The sequence below is a fragment of the Hermetia illucens genome, chromosome 2 (genome assembly GCF_905115235.1).
Source record: "Hermetia illucens chromosome 2, iHerIll2.2.curated.20191125, whole genome shotgun sequence".
NCBI classification, from domain to species: Eukaryota; Metazoa; Arthropoda; class Insecta; order Diptera; family Stratiomyidae; genus Hermetia; species Hermetia illucens.
This window is the reverse complement of record NC_051850.1, coordinates 129,753,271-129,775,195: the sequence shown is the minus strand read 5'-3', so window position 1 is coordinate 129,775,195 and position 21,925 is coordinate 129,753,271. Positions and strand designations below refer to the sequence as shown.

The 21,925-nt window shown below is 37.3% G+C and overlaps 1 protein-coding gene across 3 annotated transcripts in view; it reads right to left on the bottom strand.

Annotated features, from left to right (window-relative positions):
* Positions 1 to 21,925, bottom strand: part of LOC119647908 (protein phosphatase 1 regulatory subunit 3C) — an 83,821-nt gene that overhangs the window by 40,780 nt on the left and 21,116 nt on the right. The window lies entirely within an intron of this gene.

The following is a 21,925-nucleotide window of genomic DNA, read 5'->3' as shown; positions in this document are numbered from 1 at the left end:
TTTGGAAAAAAAAAAACTGAAGGTGTATTTGACGAAGGGTACAGAGCACAAAGCAGCCAGAGCCTAGGAAAAAGTTTTTATAAAAAAACAAGTGATTTATTAAAAACAGAACAAAATAAAACAAGAAGAGGGAAAGAAAAGAAAAACAAAATAAGAACAGAAATTAATGCGTTTATCGAGAATTTTCTTTAATCAAATTTTTAAAAATTGTAAATTTGTGCAAAAATGGTTTTGTTAAAATAATATTAATAAATATTATACTATACAATTAGATCAGTAGAATTTCGTTTGGGAAGGATTCTGGCTTGGGTCGAAATATGGATAATTAAAAATAAATTCCTTATTTCATCCAGAAATTTAAGTTCATTCCAAATACCTTGCAGAACATTTCCAAACAATTCAAATGTAATAATTGATATGTAAATATGTTTAAATTGGTCTAATTTTTAGATTAATTTTAGGATTTATTAGTTTGTAAACATATTTGAATTAGCCTAATTATAAGATTAATATAAATATTAATTAGCGTGTAAGCATGTTTAGATTAGAATTAGTATCTTAAATGCCAACGCATTGGCGTCGTCAAGACGTGTTTATAAATATTATACTTAGACTTGGCCAAGTATCCCACTTTCTACAAAACACATTTTCAAGTGACTTTATCGGAAAGTTGTTGTTATTAAAGAAAGGAAAAGTAGGTAGGGCTCTTCAAATAAGGAAAAGTAGGTTGGCGATATTCTACAGAATAACATTCTAGCGGAGAAGACATTCTCCTAGTAGTATATATTTAGTTATCGAATAATTTAAAAAAGCCTTCAATATTTTAAATTCATTCAAGTGGTTAACCTGATCTACGGAAGATATCTTTGAAATATTAACTTATCTACCAATTACTATATTGTATAAATGCTGGACGGAATTCAATAGAATGAGCAACTTGATTCTATCTTAACTGGTTCCTACTTAAAAATTTCATTTATTTTATAAAATTTTGTTGATTTTCATTATCAAAACCTTGTACAATGCCCTTCATATTTCATTGACAATAATTTGCATTCAATTTTAAGCTACAGTGTAAGTGGTTGTAGTGGAGGTCGTGAGTCAGTTGAGTAGACTATTTCAGTCAAGTAGATTCATCACAAGTGTAAGTCACGGCGACTTGGAATATATCATGATGATGTGGGGTAATTTGTTGAACTTGTTGGAATTCAATGCTCGCAAATTCTCGACAAATAAGCATGTGTTTATATGTAGCGCCAAAAATTAATAATATCTCAAACAATTATAAAAGTGCAAGGCCTCAAAAAGCTTTCAAAAATGATTACTCTTGAAAAGTAGGAAATAAATGTTTTATTTATTGCATACTGTAAATAAATTAGAGAATTATCAGAAAAATTGAAATAATTTAAACAACAGTTTGACAAGAGGCTTCACAGCATATGTCTTATTTTAATTAGAACTTTCGGAGGCAATGTTTTACTTTTCTTTCCTTTGTAATGGCGCTAAAATAGGTCAAAATGTCAAGATTTAAAAAAAAACTATTTCTATCTTTCTTTGAAAAAATTAAGTGAAATTTAAGACATTTGTTAAAAGGGTGAGAACTGGGCCTATTTTTATCATTCAAATAGAATTGTAAATCAAGTAACAATTTTTTTTTCTTTTTATTTACTGGAAAACTGGTCTAGACATTTTTTGTGTTTTATATATTTTATTCGAAAATATTTGAAAGAAATGAATAAAGTATTCGAATAAATACACGAGATGTTTTCTATCAACGACAATTTATAATATCAATAATGAGATAAATGTTAAATTAAAATATGAATATACTAATTGCATCACAGTGGAAAATTTCCAAGTTTCATTTAAACTATATGAAAATATTTCTTATTAGGTCACAGTACTTACTTTATCTCGTAATATAAATACTAATTCATTCAACTATTGATAAAAATTTGCTAATAGTATTTGCAAATCTCAAAATAATAACAATTCATTATCTGAGCTGAGTCTATCAATTAATGTCAAAGCAAATGACTTTTATTGTCAAACAAAGTGATATTTATTGATATAAAATGTGCCCTTTTCCTAAAAATAAATATATAACTTATAGTAGGAAAATAGAGAAGGAAATGAACTGTGATCATATTTTACAAATTGATCAAATACAGTTGCTTTTTCATTCTATTTTGTTTGCAGATATTATTTGTGAAAGCAAATGTCATACTATTATCGATAGTTTCACTTTTTATTCCAGTTCTTATCATAGAAATGGTGTTAGCAGTGAATGCTTTTCCAGAACTTGTTTGGTCTGTGGGGGTGATACAAATGTTAATTATGCATTTAAATTGTTGAATAATAATTTGTCAAGGTGAGGGCATCAGTCAACGTTCATCTCAAACTAAGTAATAATTACACTTTCTTTGTTGACGCAGTTAAAATAATAGTAGATGTTTTTCAAAAAGTCCCCTCTACCTAGTAAATAGAGTGATGTTTTGTTACTATCCTGTAATTCCTTTCTGTAGATTGAAGGAGAGATAGGGGGAGAGGAAAATTCACCTATGAATCAAGTGGACAATGGACCCATTATACAGAATTTAATATGAACTCATAATCGCAAACACTGAATGTTTAATAATTTGAAGCGGATTTAGTTAACTAGTCACAACACAAATTCTCAGCTTGAACATTCTGCTACACGGCATACGCAAAACTAATTTTCTTAAACACAAAAAACTAAACAAGGCAACAACCATTTCTCATGATGACTTTTTATAAATATAATAAATAATTATTTAGATTTAAATTTAAAAAAAAATAAAAATTTTAAAAAGTCCTTAAACTCTGACTGTCACTTTTGGCACAGTTTCCACATTGGCTATAGTTTACTAAAATCAAGTATTAAATTGCTATGGATACTCTTTGAATGTGGCCCATCTGTTTTTGATTTAGACTATTAATCAATCAGTCCGAGGTTCAGGCTTCCCTAACATCCCATTACGTGTTAGTTTGGATTTCACAATTTCGTCCACGAATTTCACTATCTACAAAAAACCCAACAAATTGGAAAAAATGCTCAACTCCTTGACGGAAAAAGCGGTTTTGGGTTTCTCCCGACTTTACCATTTTGACTATAAATTTTACCCTCGATATTATAGTAGTTCTTGATATTATACGCAAAATGCTTATGGCTGATGTTTGCTTTCATGCATGTGGCCTTGCTTTGGTAATGCGCCTGGGGGTGAAAAGCACTTTGTTAGGTCTTGAATCCCGTTCTTCATTGCAAGTTACTTCTTCAAGATCCGATATCCTCTTCAGTTTCTTTTCATTGTTGACCATCTATCCACCCCTTCAAAAAGTACAATAGTAATTTCCTGAGACTGTTCGAAATTGTTTTCTGTAGCCACTGTGTTACTCAGCTTTGAAAACACTCTCCCAAAATGATTGACTTCCTCAAGCAATGTTATTGCGATGGGGTCTGTAGGTGTAGGTGGACTTTTGAGTCAGGATTTAGCGGTGTGAGATATTTGGGCCAATGTTCCGCTTTCATTTTGGAGGTGTGTCCCTGCAATGGTTGTTTGTTGTGGCCTGTATTGCTCAATATGTATATGTATATTTTTTTATCCGTGGGTAGACTGTGCTCTGTGCGGTATTTGAGTAGTTTTCGTGCCAAGTTTTATTTTATATGTAATGCAGACAAATTTCGTGTGGGCTCTTATTTTTTTTTATTTTACCGGGCAGCTGCCATTTTAACCACACCCATATGACAAAAATCCACGTAAAGCGGGAGCGATATTAGCGCTAAATTTCCACTGCATACCAGTCTTTTAATGTGATTGTTTTTATGCGTGAAAAATATCATGAAATATTCAGGAGTTTAGCCAAATTGTGAGCTATCTTCGATCGCAAAAATCGCCACGTTGTTTCAAGTCGCCTAAAATAAATCTTGGAATGATAATCGCGACATTTCCTTGTTTGCAAAACTGTTCTCAAAGTATGTACTAAGAATATGTAAGCAGAATCAGCAGTGTACCGATAGTTGATCAGTTCATCCGGTAACGGTGTCTTACATCTCCTTTTCATTTCAGCATAGTTCTAATTTAATGAGATGCATCCTATAAAGTGGCTAGGTGTGACGATCCCCACTGCATTCTTATCTCCACTTCCAATCTATCCGGCCTAAATAATGGGTAACGTATTCTTTAGGTGACATACTTGAAGGCCTTCGGTAAATAGATATTCAGTAATAATAATAATACTGTCAAGGGAAGTCCCATTGCGTCCTAGGAGAATTATTGTACCTCTTCACTGATAATAGGTGGACTATCTATTAACTCTAGTATGTAGTTCAAGCCTATATGCAACGGGAACTTAAGTATGTTTCCTAACTACAAGTGTTTCAACCTGGCTTTGGGAGGATACTTAACTACTATTTTACAAAAGTGCCGGACACTGTCCCAGTGTCAGAGAGAGAACAAACGGTGTCCGTAGATATCTCCAGCTATCCCACATGATAATTTAGCTTGAATTGGCCAGTGAATACTGCGGAAGCTTTTTTTGATGAAGTTTAAACAGTCCTTCGAGCGCTTGGGTTCGTATCTGTCCATGAGCATCCTGGACTGTTCTGCATAGCGGCGACCCGGTTGCTTTCCTGGCCAGCTCTTGCGCCGCTTCTAACACAATGTGGCCTGAATTCTAGAGTATCTGGATCTATTAATTGAGAATGTTCAGCTTGTTGTTTCCAGTTTAGAATTTACATGGTTGGACATAAGTGCCCTAATAGCCGCCTGTAGGTGAGGCATACGTATATATGGCAGCAGAGTTCCTTCTGAAAGGCAGATTGAGAAGGCTAAATAACAGATTATCATCTATTATTGAAGTATGAGTTGAGCACTATGTTTACTCTTTTCCTCTTCTCTAACTGAAGTATGGGATTCTTCAAGTTGTTCTGTGACTGACATATTTTGGAGGTGATTAAGGAGCTCATGTTTTCAGTTGTTTGGGATGTAACGAAGTTCAAACTATTCTAAAGATAAACGTTAGCGAGGATCGCAGGAGAAATTCAACTAGGAATGTTGCTAATTCTCATTCCTCTTCTACGAGCTCGTTTTCTGGATATGGATATAAGGATATTGCCACGGTGCAAATGAAAGTCAGGCGTTTTTTAATGAAAACTTATTCACAAAGATGGTTCAAAAAACAAAAGCTGATGAGGATTATCAAGCGGGACCATGAATGGCAGAAGTAAAGGTTACGACACGCTCATGTGAGAACAGATGATTAGAAAAGGAATTTGCATTATGAACCTCTTGATAAGTTATCAAAGTTGTTTGGGTTTCTTTATTTTTTCTGTGTTTCACATTAATTGCCAGAAGAACTAAATTTAGAGCTGTGATTATAGAAAAAAATGTTGGAATGAATAATTGAATCTGGTGAACAATAATAATTATTAACGAAAGGAATATATAAAAACCTAAATAAGAGGACTTAGGAGGAAGACAGTATTTGTGTAGCTTCAATACAAAATTTTAGCCAATGACGTGGATTCTCTCCAAAATTTGTTCATTTGTTGTACGTGCAAGTTGTAATCTTATCGGGAATGGGGAAAGACCAATATTTCACAGCTTATAGCTTAACTTTGAAATAATAGAAGAGCTACTATAAGGAGTAATTATGAATGTAGAAGAAAGAAATATACTCGCTGCCTCTACATGAAAACAATTTCGGAAAATCATTCTCACTGACGTGCTATTAAGCTTCTTCACAATCACTACGCCAACGTACAACAATGGAATTGGTTATAAGAAAAAAAATATTGTTACCCTTAGATTGGGTGCTATCCTTAAAATTTCACAAGCTATCTTAAGCAGGTGACAGGCATACAAAGTAAAATTCGCCGCACAATCGTTCAAATAAACCATTGTTATCTGCTTCCTCTAAGCTAAAGCACTTCGTTATCTTGATGGTCAACGTGCAGTGATCAAAATAATAAATTATAGCTGAAACATTTCAGCTGACTTATCTCTGGTTCAATGTTGTGAATTTGATGGCTACAAGAACCAAGTGCAGAGAAATGGTAAAAGCACCCCAATATTTTCGTGGATAGCGTGTTTCGCCGACATCATAAGAGAATCAAAACAATAGTATGAACTCGTTTGAGTACGATAAATTTCAAGATATGGTCTGACTTTTTAGTAGTCACCGTTCTTCTGGTGATGAAATGTCTCATTCCTTACGTGTTACAAAAAAACCCTCTCTTGGTTATATTTTTTGAGAATGAGTCCCTGGAATAAGTGTACCCATTTGAACCCCCTCTCCTTCTATTTGCCAAAGATACGTTCGTTGCAACCCAGTCGAGCATATTTTAGTGATTTTATGAAGGGCTGAGTTTGAAGGTACAGGGAAGATATCAGCATTTCCCTCAAATGGAAGTAGTGGTACAGAAGTGTCAAGGACCTCAATAACATACCCGAACTAGTCGTCATAAGGGTATTATTTAAAGACCAACATTTTTACGAAGCAGCCCCTGAACGCCGGTGGATGCACATAATCCTCATTTGCCACATTCTATAGTGAAGTCTATGTATTATTTTGCCGTTGTAGCTGCAAAGATCAACTCACAAGTAGTATTCCAGCGCCCCCCCCCCTTCAGATTCATTTAATTGCAAAAGATAAAAGTTCCCATCGAATAATAGGCAGCGCTGACATGAGTTGACCACTTCTTTATTTGGTGTTTTCCTGGACTTCTCAAAATTAAGAAGTAATTTTCGAAAATGTTATCTCTTAGAATTTTGTTTCTATTTGAGGATATCAATTGAAGCTTAAAAATGAAGAATTTTATTTTTCAAATTTAGAATTGGGAGAATGATACCAGAAGGTTTCCAAAATGCATTAATTAGTGTGTAACTGTCTGTTTTTTTTAATGGATAAGAACCTCAAGAGCTAAACTAAAAGGAATTTCAAACCAAATTTAATAGAATCCTCACTGAGGGTTACCGCAATTCTTTTCGTTCATTTCAACTGCCATTGGGGAAGTGCATATATGCAATTGTATACATCAACTTCTCTTCCTAAAATATATCCACTTCCCTTTGATTGTTCTACATTGATTCATTCACTTGAACTTCTTCCTTTTTCCGTTCCATATCTTATTTGGTAAAGTTATTATTGAGATCGAACCATTGAAGAAAAGAAAAGAACAGCATTTACAGCTGCGTTCAATTAATTTTAAATTCCTTGTTTAACTTCCTAACACTTTCTAATCATCAATGTCTTTTCATATTTGATGTTGCATTGTTATTATGCCATTGCTGGAATTAAGGTCAACTGCATGTATGGCTTGGATATTGTATGGCTTATGAGGTGTGATGATTGCCGACAAGCAGGAGAGGCTTTCATTTTTCGATTGAGAGTGGTTTACAATACTTTTTTGTTGATTTTAGTTTTTTGAGAAATTTATGTTGCAAGTCTAGATTGGGTGATGTATTAATATTAGTGACAAATTTGCGGAAAAAAGGCTAAAAAGTATTGAGCTGTGAAGCTATTCAACTGATTTAATAAAATTATTATATCATAATTCGAACGAAAAAAGTCTACTTGATAAAGCACAGCTATAAATCCATAGTTGAAACGTCGTTTTGGTTGTTTGGTTGTCATAGGTAGAGATAGTGTAAACTTTGACCTGAATAATATTAGCCGGAAGTTGTTCGAAAAAAAAAACTTTTGGGATTGGAGATGCCAAGTAGAAAGAAGAGAGATTGGCAAGCAATGCTACGGATCAATTAGGTAAACTACAATAAAAGTTCGTCAGAATTGCTTACAAAATTTTCCATTTTTGCACCAATTGTAGGCGGGGAAGCGAATACGGTGGAAAGTTTCCACGCCTCCTTGGAGAATAACAGCGAAATCGCTAGAGCAGGGACTTTGATGACAAGCCGTTGTGAATTGAGTTATGTCGGCAGCGCAAGAAGTTGCAGCCTTTTTTCTGAACAGGATTTAAACAATAGCGCTGTCGTTAAATCTCTGGAGAAGCCACTCTTCTACAAGGTGCATTTATCGGGAACAGGATCAGGCTTGAGATGCTAGGAAATAGTCGTTTTATGTGCTTACGTAATTTTGTAACGTTATGTAAATAGCGTATTCAAATTTACTTCGCGTCAGTTCCTTTTACGATTGCCCTGTTAACTGTTTTCTTTATAATTTAGACTGAGAAATATCTTTATATCCCAAAGGCGACTTGCAGGCAATTTCTTTTCAAACATGTTTTTCTCAAAATAACTTTTTCATGTTTTTGGGAATCCTAACCCAGAAAATAATGAACCGATTATTATGAAATTTGGAAGTGTATTTTTTTATAAAATTACAAAGAATATAAACCAACTTTTGGGGGTATATTGTATTTTGCAGGATGCTTCTTTGGATAATTAGTGAAAAAAATGGTGAAAATTGAAATGGTCTTTTTCAACAATTGTGTTAGGATCAAGGACAACCTTGTCGTCTTAAATTGGGAGAACAATTAATTTATATTATGCTGTGAACTCATTTAGAGTTCACAGCATAAGTTACAATTTCGGGAATACGCACGTGTGGAATACCCGTTAGTAGTAGGGAAAATTTATAATAATTTAGCGGTACAAATATAACGCCAACACAAGTGAAGGCGATCTAAATTTAGATTATTGGCAGGCAAGTATAATTTTACTTTCATCTTAGTTACCATTATAAAAAAAAACGATAAGCTCTCCAAAAAAAGGAGTATAGGAATGGACTCCATAATATTTTCTTTTTAGTTAATAAATAAACTTCAATATTTTTAAATGCATTTTTAAGTCCGACCACAGTTATCTTCGTAACTTTCAAATTTATATTCACGACAGATAACAGATGTCACGTCGATTTAATGGTTTAAGATTTTCACATATCCGAGCTTCTAGGAATGTGGCTTTTAAAGTGTAGGATGAATCATATGAGGTATAAATAAAGAATTTTATAGCCCTTAACATCTGGTTTACTTCCTTAACTTGAGGAGAAGTTTACCCTTAAATATAAATCTCAACTTTGAAGATAAAAATGATATAACAAACAATTTATTGGGCTGAAGAAGGAGCCGGTTTTATGATAAAAAGTCGTAAAGACTAGCACCATGCAACAAGTATGTAAATGTGTGTTTAATAGTAGTTATGTAGACATAAATATGTCTGTCTAATTGAAATAAGATGTTTCCTTTATTTTATACTATCATTTGATAACAAAAATTGGGTGCTCTAATACCGAAACTATAAAAAATAAGAGAAAGTCATTAATTGATAAATATGTTGAGGGGGTCAGATAAGATGTTTAAAGTGGACATTTTTTATAATGTTATTACTTTATTGTTGTGACATCCTACAATAGTATTATCAAAAAGTCAAATGGTCTAACCAATTTCTTATTTTCATATCAACTACCAGTTTCATAAGTGAAAAACCATTTAAGGCTTACAAAATGAAAGAGATAAGCTAACGTTTAACGTTTTCACTTGAACTTCTTAATCAAATAGTATTTTAATGAATTCATTCATTGAAATTTTAAATTCACACATATGTGTGTGTAGATATGGGTGTACTTATATGGGATCCCATATGAACGTAGAAAGTATCTAATTATTTCAAGTTGGTAAAGAAAACAATGATTAAATCGAGTTTTTCGATGGCGTTACAAAATACAGCTATTGAACAACATTTAAAATCCATTCTCTCTGCAGGAAGTGCTCCAATTTGCAAATTTGCAAATAAAGTGGCATGTTAGCCAATTGAAGCCATATATATATATATATTATATGTTGCATGCAGTTCTGTATGTGCCCTAACTAAAGTGTGAAAATGGCTCATGTTCGAATTTCCCTGGGTGTTTTCTCAGCATATGCTTGTTTGATATTCTTGCTCTCGCCCACTTCACTTATATTCGTAAATGGGCTTCAATTTAAATAAGTGCCTTTAATTGACTCTTTTAGTCTCTAGATTCAAGACCGATAATATCGCTAAATATCTCACCGCCATGCCTCGGGTCTGTTTAAATTGGAGCTGAATTGAAACAATAAAGCAGACCAAAATATGATTTCTGCCCTTCAATAGCCATGAAGTGCACAGACGTGATAGATTAGCTCGGGCTAGGCTATGTAAAGCGATCTACACCTCTTGAACAATTGCTTTTTGCTGTAATAGACTAAATGCACTTAGTCGTTCCGGAAGAGCCTTTAGGCATACTCAATCTTGGGGAAAGTTGCTATGGTTTATGAAAAGGGCCATACTTCGTGAATGAATGTTCACAATTAAGAGGGATATCAATTGGGAATGGAGAAATGGAAATCAGCAGTATTATCGCAAGTTGGTCTTTATTGGCATTGTTTAAGGAGACATTTAGATGGGGTCATCATCCGAAATATTATTATAAACGCACAGAACCTCAATGAAAAAATCCTAGAAAACATATTTCACATATATACATATCTTGAACATATCATTAACATATCATTAACATTTTAGGCACCTTTACACGTTCATGGCGTGATAATGCATGACAAACAAATCTTGACACCATATCTAATTAAACACGAAGATAGAAAGATAAACGGAATGAAAAACTGAGGTAGTGAATGCCCGTGACACTAAGTCGATGCGCCAGTAATGTATTACTAAGCAGCAGTTGAAAGCCAACTTTTCAGCGGTTGAAGGAATGCGACGGTTCCACCATTTCTCCACATATAGTCATATAAATTGAATATGAACAACACCAAACGATCGTAAAACACCATCAGTCGATTAGCTGCAAACATATTTTATTTTTAACGACCAATTAACATAAGAAGCGTCCAACATTGAATCAACAACTCTTAGTTCTTGGGACGCGGCATACCTTGAACCGAGTCTCACAATTTTCTCATTCCATTTTTTATGGCGGAGTCAATCACATAGTACATCAGCTTCATGCATAATCCTTAACTAGTTTAACATATTTTCAACTTTTCGTCAGATGCATTTTTCCATGCCTTGCATTTTACCCATAATAATATTGCAACGTGGAGACGAGCAGGCTTTAATCTTTCTCAATAGTTACCGATTTTCTGTTTCTTGCATGCATATTTTCCCCGCGTGTTGTATAGAGTGTCAATATAGCCAGTAGCCAAGCATAATGAATTTATCCGGTTTATTGCATAGTATTTGTACAGTCGCCAGTAGATAGCTGGCAAAAGCCGGTACTGCGACAAAAATAACTTGAACTATAAAATCTCAGGTGCATATGCATATGCCGGGATGCATGTGGAAGAACTACGCGCGGAAAGCTATTTGATGACGACAACGACGCCGGCAATGATAGTAAAGAAATCTTATATCATGTATTATAGATAGTTACGATACCTAGGCAACGTGTGCAGATAATGATATTCATATCCACAGGTCAAAAGATACTCTCCACGCCATAAGGGAAATATGAAGATTAATGTGAAACTTATAAATCAAGATGCCCACACACACGAGCGGTTGAATGCACCGCCATTGCAAGATGCAGTCTGAGGTCTACCTACTTAATTGTATCTAAACGCCTGACTCTATTTCCTGCAGTTCATTGTGTGACAGTTTTCTTTTTGAATATAACCATAAATGCATTGTGGTTGCAAATAGTGAATGTGTTGCAAGTCGCAGAAGGTTCACATTTGAGGAACGTAACGTAGCGACTATGTATGGCTATAGGAATGGATCTTTTAAATGGGCTTAGTTGCCCACCTTCAGCTACTGCATATTTGCATATTATGCGAAAAATGCAGTTTGAATAACTTGCAGGCAACGTCCTGCAGTACTATGATGAACTACAAGAAATTGCTTTGGACAGCCTGTCTCCAACTAGCGAATTCCTGGTGCTAACATGACTGAATTCGAAATAAGACTAAATTTAGATGCAGTCTTTTGTGTATCAAAGAAGCCAAATTTTCAAGTGGCTTGGAAGGGGAAAGCCCTAATTTGCAAAACATTTTCTTGTTTTTTTTTTGTAATAGTCCATCCAAAAGGTTTAAGTTTATGCTCCTTTATGGGTTAATCTTGTCGTAGAGGAAAATCTAATGAGTATAAATCCCACGAACTTGGTAGCCCCTTCATCTCACCTCGATAACTATACGTTACCACCCGTGGTGCAGCACGTATAGTGCACTGGAATCGCATGCTGTGCATGTCCATATACCCATGAATTCTGGCTAATGCTTGTTACCTCCTAAAACTTCCTGGTACTGGCGTTGCAGTGTATTATCTTCCGCATTTCTGAAGTATGACCCAACTGAAAATGGGCACTAAGAAGAACGAATAGAAGAGTAGAAATATTTGAGGCTCAACATAAGCTAGTTTAGGTTATGTACAGCGATTCTAAGGTCTCTAATATGGACTAACATAGAAAAATACCTGAATATAACATTCGCCTACCAATATCAAAAAACATACTGGATCCTATACTGGATTGCATAGTGATCTAGGTGCATTCCAAAACCAACGCTACCAAATGTATAAAAATCTATCGTCAAAATTCGACCAAATATCGTCCGCCTGTGTCGATCGAATTATGGGAGGAGGGGTGTTTTCAATCATGGAAAGCGTCCTGGAAAGCTTTCTCTGAAATTTAGAAGTGATGTACATAAGTCTGAATTTTGAAGAAGAACGTTTGAATGAGCTAGGTTAAAGCTGTAGGAAGGACGGGGAAGGAATAGAGTATGGTTCCAGGCGGAGAAAACATTGATAACGAAGGTGTGTTGCTTGGCCCGTTGTGGTGATGAAGTTTATAAACGCTCTTAATCTAGTTTCCGTAACGCGCGACTTTCGAGCCTTTTGACCACTTGTAAGTAGCAGGTTGCATTTTCAGCACTTCTGGTAAGTACGATGGTGGTGGTACGACCTCTGACATCAAGGAAGATGTTGATCCTGGGCTTGTTGGCGTGTGCGTTCTTGGTACGGAACTACCTCGAGGACAACGCTTTTTTTGGATCCAGGACATAATTAAAAAAAATTTAAATTAAGACCATTTCCACACTTTTAAGACTAATTGTCATCTCACCATTTACGCTTTCTTTTGTTCGTCAGTGAACAATTTTGGAATCACTTCTGCGGACATCTTTTTAACAGTCGAATCTTTGGTTACAAGGCGATAACCGTTTACCTTTATCATGTTCTCAACAGCAATTTGTACTCAATTGAAAGCTCAGCCATCAGCCAGACTTCAAACATTTATGAACATGCATCACTTTTCTGTTGATTTAGAAGATCAATAAAGTTTCACTGTGGGCTTCGTTGAACGAAAAACTTGGTAGCGTGATGGGAGTTCATGGTCATGTATGTCCTGACTCTTAGGCGCTTGAAGGTGACTGAGGGCGGTTGCATTTTCAAGCTGACGAGGCATCTATCTAATTTAGTAAATCTTAATTACTCCTCACCACTTTCGATCTTTTGTGAAGATAAGATTGGCATGTTGGCCCAGCAACATCAGTCCCTCAAGTATTTAAAAAAAATTACTTTTGTTACTGTGGTAATAATTTCCGAACATTTTCATGATGTGTCAGAATCATCGGGATTTGTCCATGCTTCCTAAAAATCGTAATAACTACCCCTCTTCTTCATCACAAAAAGCCGAATCCGGCAGTAGTATTCATCAATGTGATACCTTCAGTTAACGAGGAACAGCTGCGTAAATTGTGCTGATTTATCCGAAACAACGGCCGTAAGTTTACATGACAATCTCAGGAAACCTTGCCAGCGAATACTGGGCCCGACAACAGCTTTGATGTATGCCTGATTTTTTTTTGTTGGGTAGGATGGGTGAATGCATTTACGCACACAGTGTTGGACTCCCGGTTCGGTACGTCGTCGGACTACCAACTGAACATCTCCCCATCGCCCGGGAGCTAATTTGATACCGTTTGTCAAATTACTTCCGGCTAGTCCCCGAACTCTCCGGCCTTGCGGAGCCTTCAAATTAGGGAATTCCTTTCACCAACGGGAGGGGAGAGGAGGAAGGGAACTGTCAGTTCAAGGAACCCTCTGCCACCCGGCTCCTCCACCGGTCGAGCTCTATCTTCTTAGCAACGAGAAGGACTCGAACGTACCTGTCAGCACTCCTCAACATCTCTTCGACAATGTTGCCTGGAGAGAGATCCTCTGTGTTTAAATAGAGCTGCTGACGAACCCCATCCCACCTGCCACAAGAAAAAAAAGTGTGATGGGCGTCGTCCACAACTCCATTGCAAAACACACAATCCGGAGATCGCGCCTTTCCAATCTTGTGCAGGTAAAACTGAAAACCTCTATACCCACTTAAAAATTGGGCAAGGAGATAGTCAGTATGCTTCCGATTCAGCCATGCACCTAAGTTGCCGATGAGCCGCGCAGGCCATCTGCCTCTAGTTTAATTTTGCCAAGAGAGCTGCCACTCGTCTAGAGTGCGTTGCCGTTCTTCGCGAGCAAGAACCTCCCTTGGCTCATCTCTTTTGCGATTGTATATGGCTTGACGCTCCTTAGCAAGAAGGGCAACTGGGATCACTCCCACGATCACCATCATGGCCGGTTCCGAGACAGTGCGGTACGCAGACGCCACCCGCAAAGCTCCCCGTCTCTGTACTTGCGCGAGACGTTTACGATATACCTCCTTGTCAAGAGCGTCAGCCCATACCTCTGCACCGTAGAGTAGGACAGACTGCGTTGATGTATACCTAATAGAAGGGCATTCTTTGCCGGGGAGAAACGAACACTGAAACTGCTTCCTTAATTTGATAGACAGTCACAGTTGCAGAAGAGGAGGATTACTTGGCCGTTGTTGTGAGAGGTTAGTGGAGGTCCCACGAACAGGATCCAAATGATGAGAAGCCAAAAGCAGTCGTTATCATGTTAGTGGATTGAAGCATATACAGCGGGGGAGCCTAATATTCGTTCGTCTAACCAGAGACTGACAAACTCTGAAAGCTGAACTAAAGGTAATTATTTTACCGCCTAACGAGTCTGGGCAGGCTAGATGAGGTGGGAGTGGAAAGGGGGATTGGGGAAATTTCCATCGGGCCCGAAGTTTTGTCAGGGGTCCGAAATATAAATTTCAGTGAAGATAGGGTTAAAGGAAGAAAAGGGGCATACAATTTCCCCCCGAGCCCGCCGATTTTTACCACGGATTTTCTCTTTGCGACCCTTACCTGTGCAGGAATCAAATGGTATTTGGACGGAGGTTTGATCTGGTAGCATGAGAACTGCGGTACATCTCTGGGTGTGAAAGTTTTCAAAAATAGTCCTCTTTTGATACTCCTACTCGTGGAACTAAGTTTTGGATCATGGTGTGCATTTGACGGCCGAGGTATTGTACTAATCCCAATCAATTTGAACTAGATTAGTTTTTTATATCTCCGTGCAGTAGAAAAACGGATAGAAAATATAATAAGCTTTTATATTAGCACTCCGTACTCTCTGCCGTTACAAAGGTAGTAGTTAAAATAATCGTGGAACGCATCACAGAATACCTCAAAACATGATTGACAGAGAGCAAGCTGGTTTCCACTCTGGGGTGAGGCTGCAAAGATTTATGCTAACGAATTAGGCAATTTGAAATTTTTCCAGCAAGTGGAAATTTTTGTAAATGAACTTGCGATCCCAAGAGCAGTGTTTTTACGTTGCTTCATGAAAAGGAAGATATAAGTAGGTCTTCTAGTAGATTGCTCGCTAAACCTTTCAGAAAAGGGATATGAAAACGCTAATCGAATTCGTATGTTATTCTATCTGGTTGTTAGTGTTTCTTAAAACACGACCTTAAAAATATCATTGTGGGGAACTCAGCTCCCCTCAGCCAGTTTAAGGAACAGGGAGGGACGGCCTTGTTTTTTTATAAGTAATTGCCAAGCGCATTTTCTCATCTAAATGGAGATGCACCTGGGATATTAGGAATAACGGTGCACTTCCTAGCTACTAGCAACAAATGCAAAATATATCCATAACTTTGAGAAACAACAAGGGCTTGGGTGCTAACGACATTAAATGCAGCTATATGATAGTATATACAATATTTTTCGAATCTGCAGGGAAAAATAATTGGTCGTGAATTATCACCAATGGCGCGTTCAACTTAAGCTTTCTGGCCTATTTACCACTACAAGCAAAGGAGCCGATGTCTAAATTGCCTGTATAGCGAACAAAGAAGGTACAGGCACTATGCAGCACAAAATCAAGATTAGAAGATTAATAGTGTTTTTGTTTTGTTTTATAAAAACATTTGAGTGTGAATTTATCCTACTCTTTTTTTCTTTTTTTCTGATTTTTCGGTTTTGCAGTTTCTGAGAATGGCCCCGTAAAATAAATGACCAGTTTTGACCCTCCGAACTCAACGCCTTTCTAACAAATGTCAAAACTAAGACCAGCTTCAGAAAGTACTAATCGAGATCCTTCATTTGATACCCCACATGAGTATATTTGGTGAAAAAAAATTTACATCCTCCTTTGGCTTTTCCTTTCCCCTTAAATTTTACGTAAAAGGATGTAACTCACTGTATGCGTGAGCGTTCACAGTTCCTACCTTTCCACCAAATTTGATGCCAATCGCTGCTACGGTCTCCGAGAAAAATGCGTGTGACGAACAGACAGACAGACGGACAGACAAACAGACAGAAAACCGATTTTATTAAGGTTTTGTTTTACATAAAACTTTAAAAACGAGTGGAACCGAAAAAAGACCAAAATGGATCTGTAACGTCACTGTATAACAGGACGAGAAAAATAAGTTAAACCAAAAAAATTGATTTATTTATACAATTATGCTTGTGGAGCGGAAAACGAGAAAATATTGCGAAACAGTCCAGCACAGGAAAGTTTCGATTTTTTGAGAAAGTTAAAATTAAGCCAATATTGCTGGAAGAATGAAGATTTTTTTTTAAGTTGAAAAATCTTTCATTTCCGTTTTCGATACTGTGTTTTGGGAACCAGTTGCCTCAGTTTTCACTGTAATTTCTTCTAGATCAATCAGGCAATAGCATAGGAGCCGATAGCAACAACGTTGTTCACTCAGTTTTTATTAATGCTCCTACAATTACACAAAAAGTTATTATCCTTGGACAGGACTAAACAACTTTCTTTTAAAAAACTCAATGCCATCAAGAGGTATTTTGAAATTGAAGTGTTTTCCGAATGTGGTGCGTCAACCTTCTAGTCAATTATAATCTCCATTAAAAATGTTTTAGTTGTCAGTTTACTCGAAAAGCAAGAAAAGATAAATAACGAGTTTTTTCATAGTCTTCCTCATTTCAAAGTTCTCATCTTGTCCATGGAAAATGAAAACAAAGTGACGTCCATGCAACAAGAATAGAACACGCCAAGGAAAGGTCATGAATTTGGAATCCAAGTAATGGTTTTGAGAGGGCCTCCTCCACTTGCGCCATGAGAGCTGGTGGAGTAACAAAAACATCTTTTCCTATAATAATTTAGATTTAAAGTTATCAAATTGGAGTGGAAGTTAGTTGTGCTCTTTTTTAATAGGCATCAAGTTCGATGAAAGTCCATTCATCTAGCACGGGGTTAACACCGGATATTGTTTATGTTTACCCGTTGCGATTTTTTCGCGAAAAACTGAGCCGGCATCTGTGAAAACTTTCAAAATGCGCAATATGTAAAAAGTAAACATACATACATACCAAGCATTCATCTGAAAAAATGTACACACGCTAATGAACAGCGTAATATTTAATTAAGCGAAAACTTGAACGAGTAATTATCAAAAACGCTGAGTAGGTGGAGGCAGCTTTTTATTGAATCGCGATAGTCGCTCCTTTTTTAGTTGAACATATTTCGGGGATAAGTGAGTGGCACTGATAACCTCCGACTGAGTTTATCAGCCCTCATTTGTTTAAATGGGATCTCCTATGGAAGAGCGTGAAAACACGGCCAGTGGGTATAATATAAATAATCATCGCCTTCGACAGCGTTTTTGATGAATGCATGGACAACCATTGCAGTTGCATGACGAAAATTAAGGTTATTGTGATGAGTAGGCGAACCCCAGTCGAGCAACTACCTTGAATTTTACCTGTTTTGAATTGATAAAGCCAATTTCACTTGAAATTAGTATGAGCAATGTATTGGCCCTTTGACGAGAAATTATATGATAAAACACACCATCCACGAACGTATGGTGAGAAGTCATCCCGTGGGCTGGTCAAGCCCAGTTTTGATTATTTAGTATGCCTGCGAAGACCAGTGAAATTTTAAATGCAAACGGCTGTAGCATATGCATATGTGGATACGTATGTTCGGGCGACACCAAAATTCACTACTATATTTAAAAGAAAGAAGCAGCACCAAAACAGAGAGAATTGATCACGTGAAGAGTGCATGGGATCGTATGAAGGCTGTGATGATTTTATATGTGAATATTATACAAATCGGACGATCATATCAGGCAATGATCGCGCCGAGAAGCTTGTGGAAACCGCTTCAACTTTTGCAATATTATTATAGTAAGCTATAGTAACCAGGAGAGTCATATTTGATAAGTTATGCCACATATGAACTAGATAGCGGTCAGGTTGAGGGGAAAGGTACAGAAGTAACTGACAACAACCAGAAAGTGGGTTGGGGTTTCACGATCGCCTGATCATTGTTTCGCCACTAATAGTTGGTTATAATGGTCGCTAAATATATTTGCATTATTTTTAGCCAATAACAAATAGAGATATTTGGAGTCAAACTTTTTTCCTTCTATTTATAAACTCAAGGCAAATATTGCATTGGTCCCGGTAACATTTTGCCAATTTACACGCAAGCGGCCACCTAGCAGCTAGCACTCAATTAAGGTGTTTGTTTATAAACAAATAGCATCGTTCACTGGCTGAGGCGAGTATTCTTAAAAAAGATGCATACAGACACAAATGTGTACATATGGATTTATTGTGGGAGAAAATGCTGCCGGCATAGCACACCCAGATTCTAGCCAAATAAAAAAGAATATTGAAGCGTATTCTACGTTACAGCAGAATCGCACGTTCCATGAAAAATTATCTTGTCTTGAACTTGAAATAACCTTAGCTCTGTGGAGTGCTGCCTGTCTGACTACTGACACCCCCCGGGCAACTTTCACTGATCTCAAAACAAAAATGAAAAAGATAGGGCTATTCTCCGCTCCTAGCAACTATGGCGTGATTCCATATTATATTTTATTAGCACAAATAGAACTCAAACGCTCAGAGCTTTCCTCACTCGTATCTCATTTTTCACTTTCAGTGTGAGTTGCTTCTCAATAACAACAGGAAAGCTACGAGCGGCAAAATAGATTGATCGAACACATTGGACACTTGTTTGCAAGCGTGATAATATGCGCTACCCCCCGCACTGGCGCCTGATTTTTTGGTTACTTTTCATGTTATCTTTTTCGGAGCTGGTATTTTATTTGGAATGCATTAAACCACGGCTGAGTGAATGCACTGTTCCAAAGGAGGTTGGGTGGCTACTCCGATGGAATGATCACGAGCCTGATCACTGATCATGTTACCTGCATTTCCATATCACGGAAACAAGTAGTTCAGCTGATAACCATTTCAAGATAAAAAAATCCATTGGCTAATCCAAGTGACAATTATTTTTAGTCAATGAATTTCCTTCAACTGTAAAACGGCCTTGCTCGATCGCATCGCCTGGTTCAAGTGATTTCGTTCAGTAAATGTGTATTCATTACACCACATGCAAGTAGCTTCATTGAAATTATGAATAATATACAAACGTATGTTCCCATATGCCCACATTCAACCAGATACATACTTATAGTACGGGCAGACACCAGATCTAGTAACACATTAATTATTATCTAAGCAAAATGTGTGGTTTCCACTATGAGCACATTACGATAGCAGCAGGCGCACTTGATTTGCTTAGAATGGAGTTGCATACCTCACGTCTGATTAGGTGACACTATCGCTGGCAAAACAATTATTTTTAGTTGACATTTAGTGCATTGTGCCTAGTGCCAAAGTTACTACGAAAGATACATATGGAAATGGGCATCGACTGGTTGAACTTGATTTCGCAAGGTATCAAGCCGCTCGGTTCCGCTTTACTGCTATTGAATTATTTTTGGGTTGCATAACATGTTACTAGCGTAGATTTATTGCTATCAAATTTTTGTTTGAAGTAATCGTTCTTTTGAGTGCCAACTTCGCTATACTGGTTCCAAGTCCAGTAAAGGAGTGTCCGAGGCGATGCATTCAGTATTATCCTCAGTAAAATAAAGAAATACTGAGGTCAGGGAACAAAAGGAGTTGAATTATGCTGAATCCTATCTGATCTCCTCTAGTGATAGATTCTACAACAGGCCGAGCAAGAAAACGCATTCAATTAAAAAAGGGATCATGCAAATTGACAACATCAAGCCTTGGAAAAACATTAGGGTGCCTATCTTAGTTGGCATGGTTGGGCGACCCCGATTCTATCACGGAATCAGCGAGAATTTTTTACCAATAGACTGTGTCAGCACGTAAGCAAACTGGTCCGAATCCGCATCTGGACGCTAAATATTAATATTTTCACTGAAGGAAGCTGCAAGGACCCTTCGGAAGAGGCGTTTCGGTAAATGTGCTCTTCACGGTGCTGTGAAAAGCTGCCGAGAAAGACGCTGTCTGGCAGCTGCTGAACAGATGCTTGTTAAGGCATACCCACATGTTTGTCAAACTTTAAAACACAGTGGCAAAGGCCAACGTGTAGATAGACTATTTAGCTTGGTTTGTGTAGGTATGCTAGCGCTTGTAGACAGTCTGGAGTGTCCACAGGGTGTGTGGTTTGATATGTGTAGGTTCATTAGCGCTTGCTGCCAATACAATGCAGTGTCGGTTTTTTGACACATATCATAGGGAATCTGCCGTCAGCACATCGCACGTGGGTGTTTTTAGTGAAATGGGTATCTGGTCTAGTGACCAGGAACGTGAGTGCGAGAAAAAGGAGCGATATGAAATGAAGTTTGTAAACGAAACTTATCGACTTGGAACGAATTTGAATGTTCATTCTACAAAATTGCAAAAGAATTGTAGCTCACCTCGCAAGTTTTTGGAGGTCTTCAATTTGCGGCAAGCGGAACTGGCTTAATACCAGCAACAGGCGCGCAAGCAAGTTGTTGGATGAAGCGAGGTTACACGTTTGTCGGCAAGTTGGGGTTGGTCCATCAAGTTGCGACAACCGCACTTACCCACAGACGTGTGGTCTCGCTGCAATCAACAAGTTTGTTAACAACTTGGTTGCATGTTTGTGGCTAGTGTAATGCAGTTGCAAACGATGACGATGTTTGATATGCAAAATCAATCACATTTCACATCATCACATTTGTCAAGGTTTGGAGTTTGTGGCAAGCAGCAAACGTGTGGAACCGGTTTAATAGACTATGGTTACATTGTCATTGCGAGTGATCTGAATGGTCACGTTAGGGAAAATTTTTTATGGCAATCAGTAACATAGGGTCAAAGGCCAACACGAGGAGTGCACTGCCCAATTTTGTAGTGTTAATGATAAAAACATTGCTTATCAGCCGGTGGGCTCAAGTGGACAGATGGCGGGAATACTTCGAGCAATTCAATCTGCCTGCACCATTCAAATTCAAGTTACGATTAAATCACTGAAATCGCGGTGACCGGTGCCATCACCGCTACGCTCTGGAAGGCGCAGAGTTGGAACCCACTCTGAGTAGCCCAGTAGAATATTCTAATCACCATCCGATTCGGTGGTTATTCTATACCATAATAGTTGTTCAGTGCTTTCTTGACAGTCAAATTCACGGTATCTTTCAAATTACCGTGAATAAAGAACCAGTTAGGTTTTGTTAAGAACTGCGGAACTATTGAGACAATTTTGGGCAAGGCGTTCAAAAGTGGAATGAGTACTTAATGCAGCAGTCTCCGACTGCATCACTG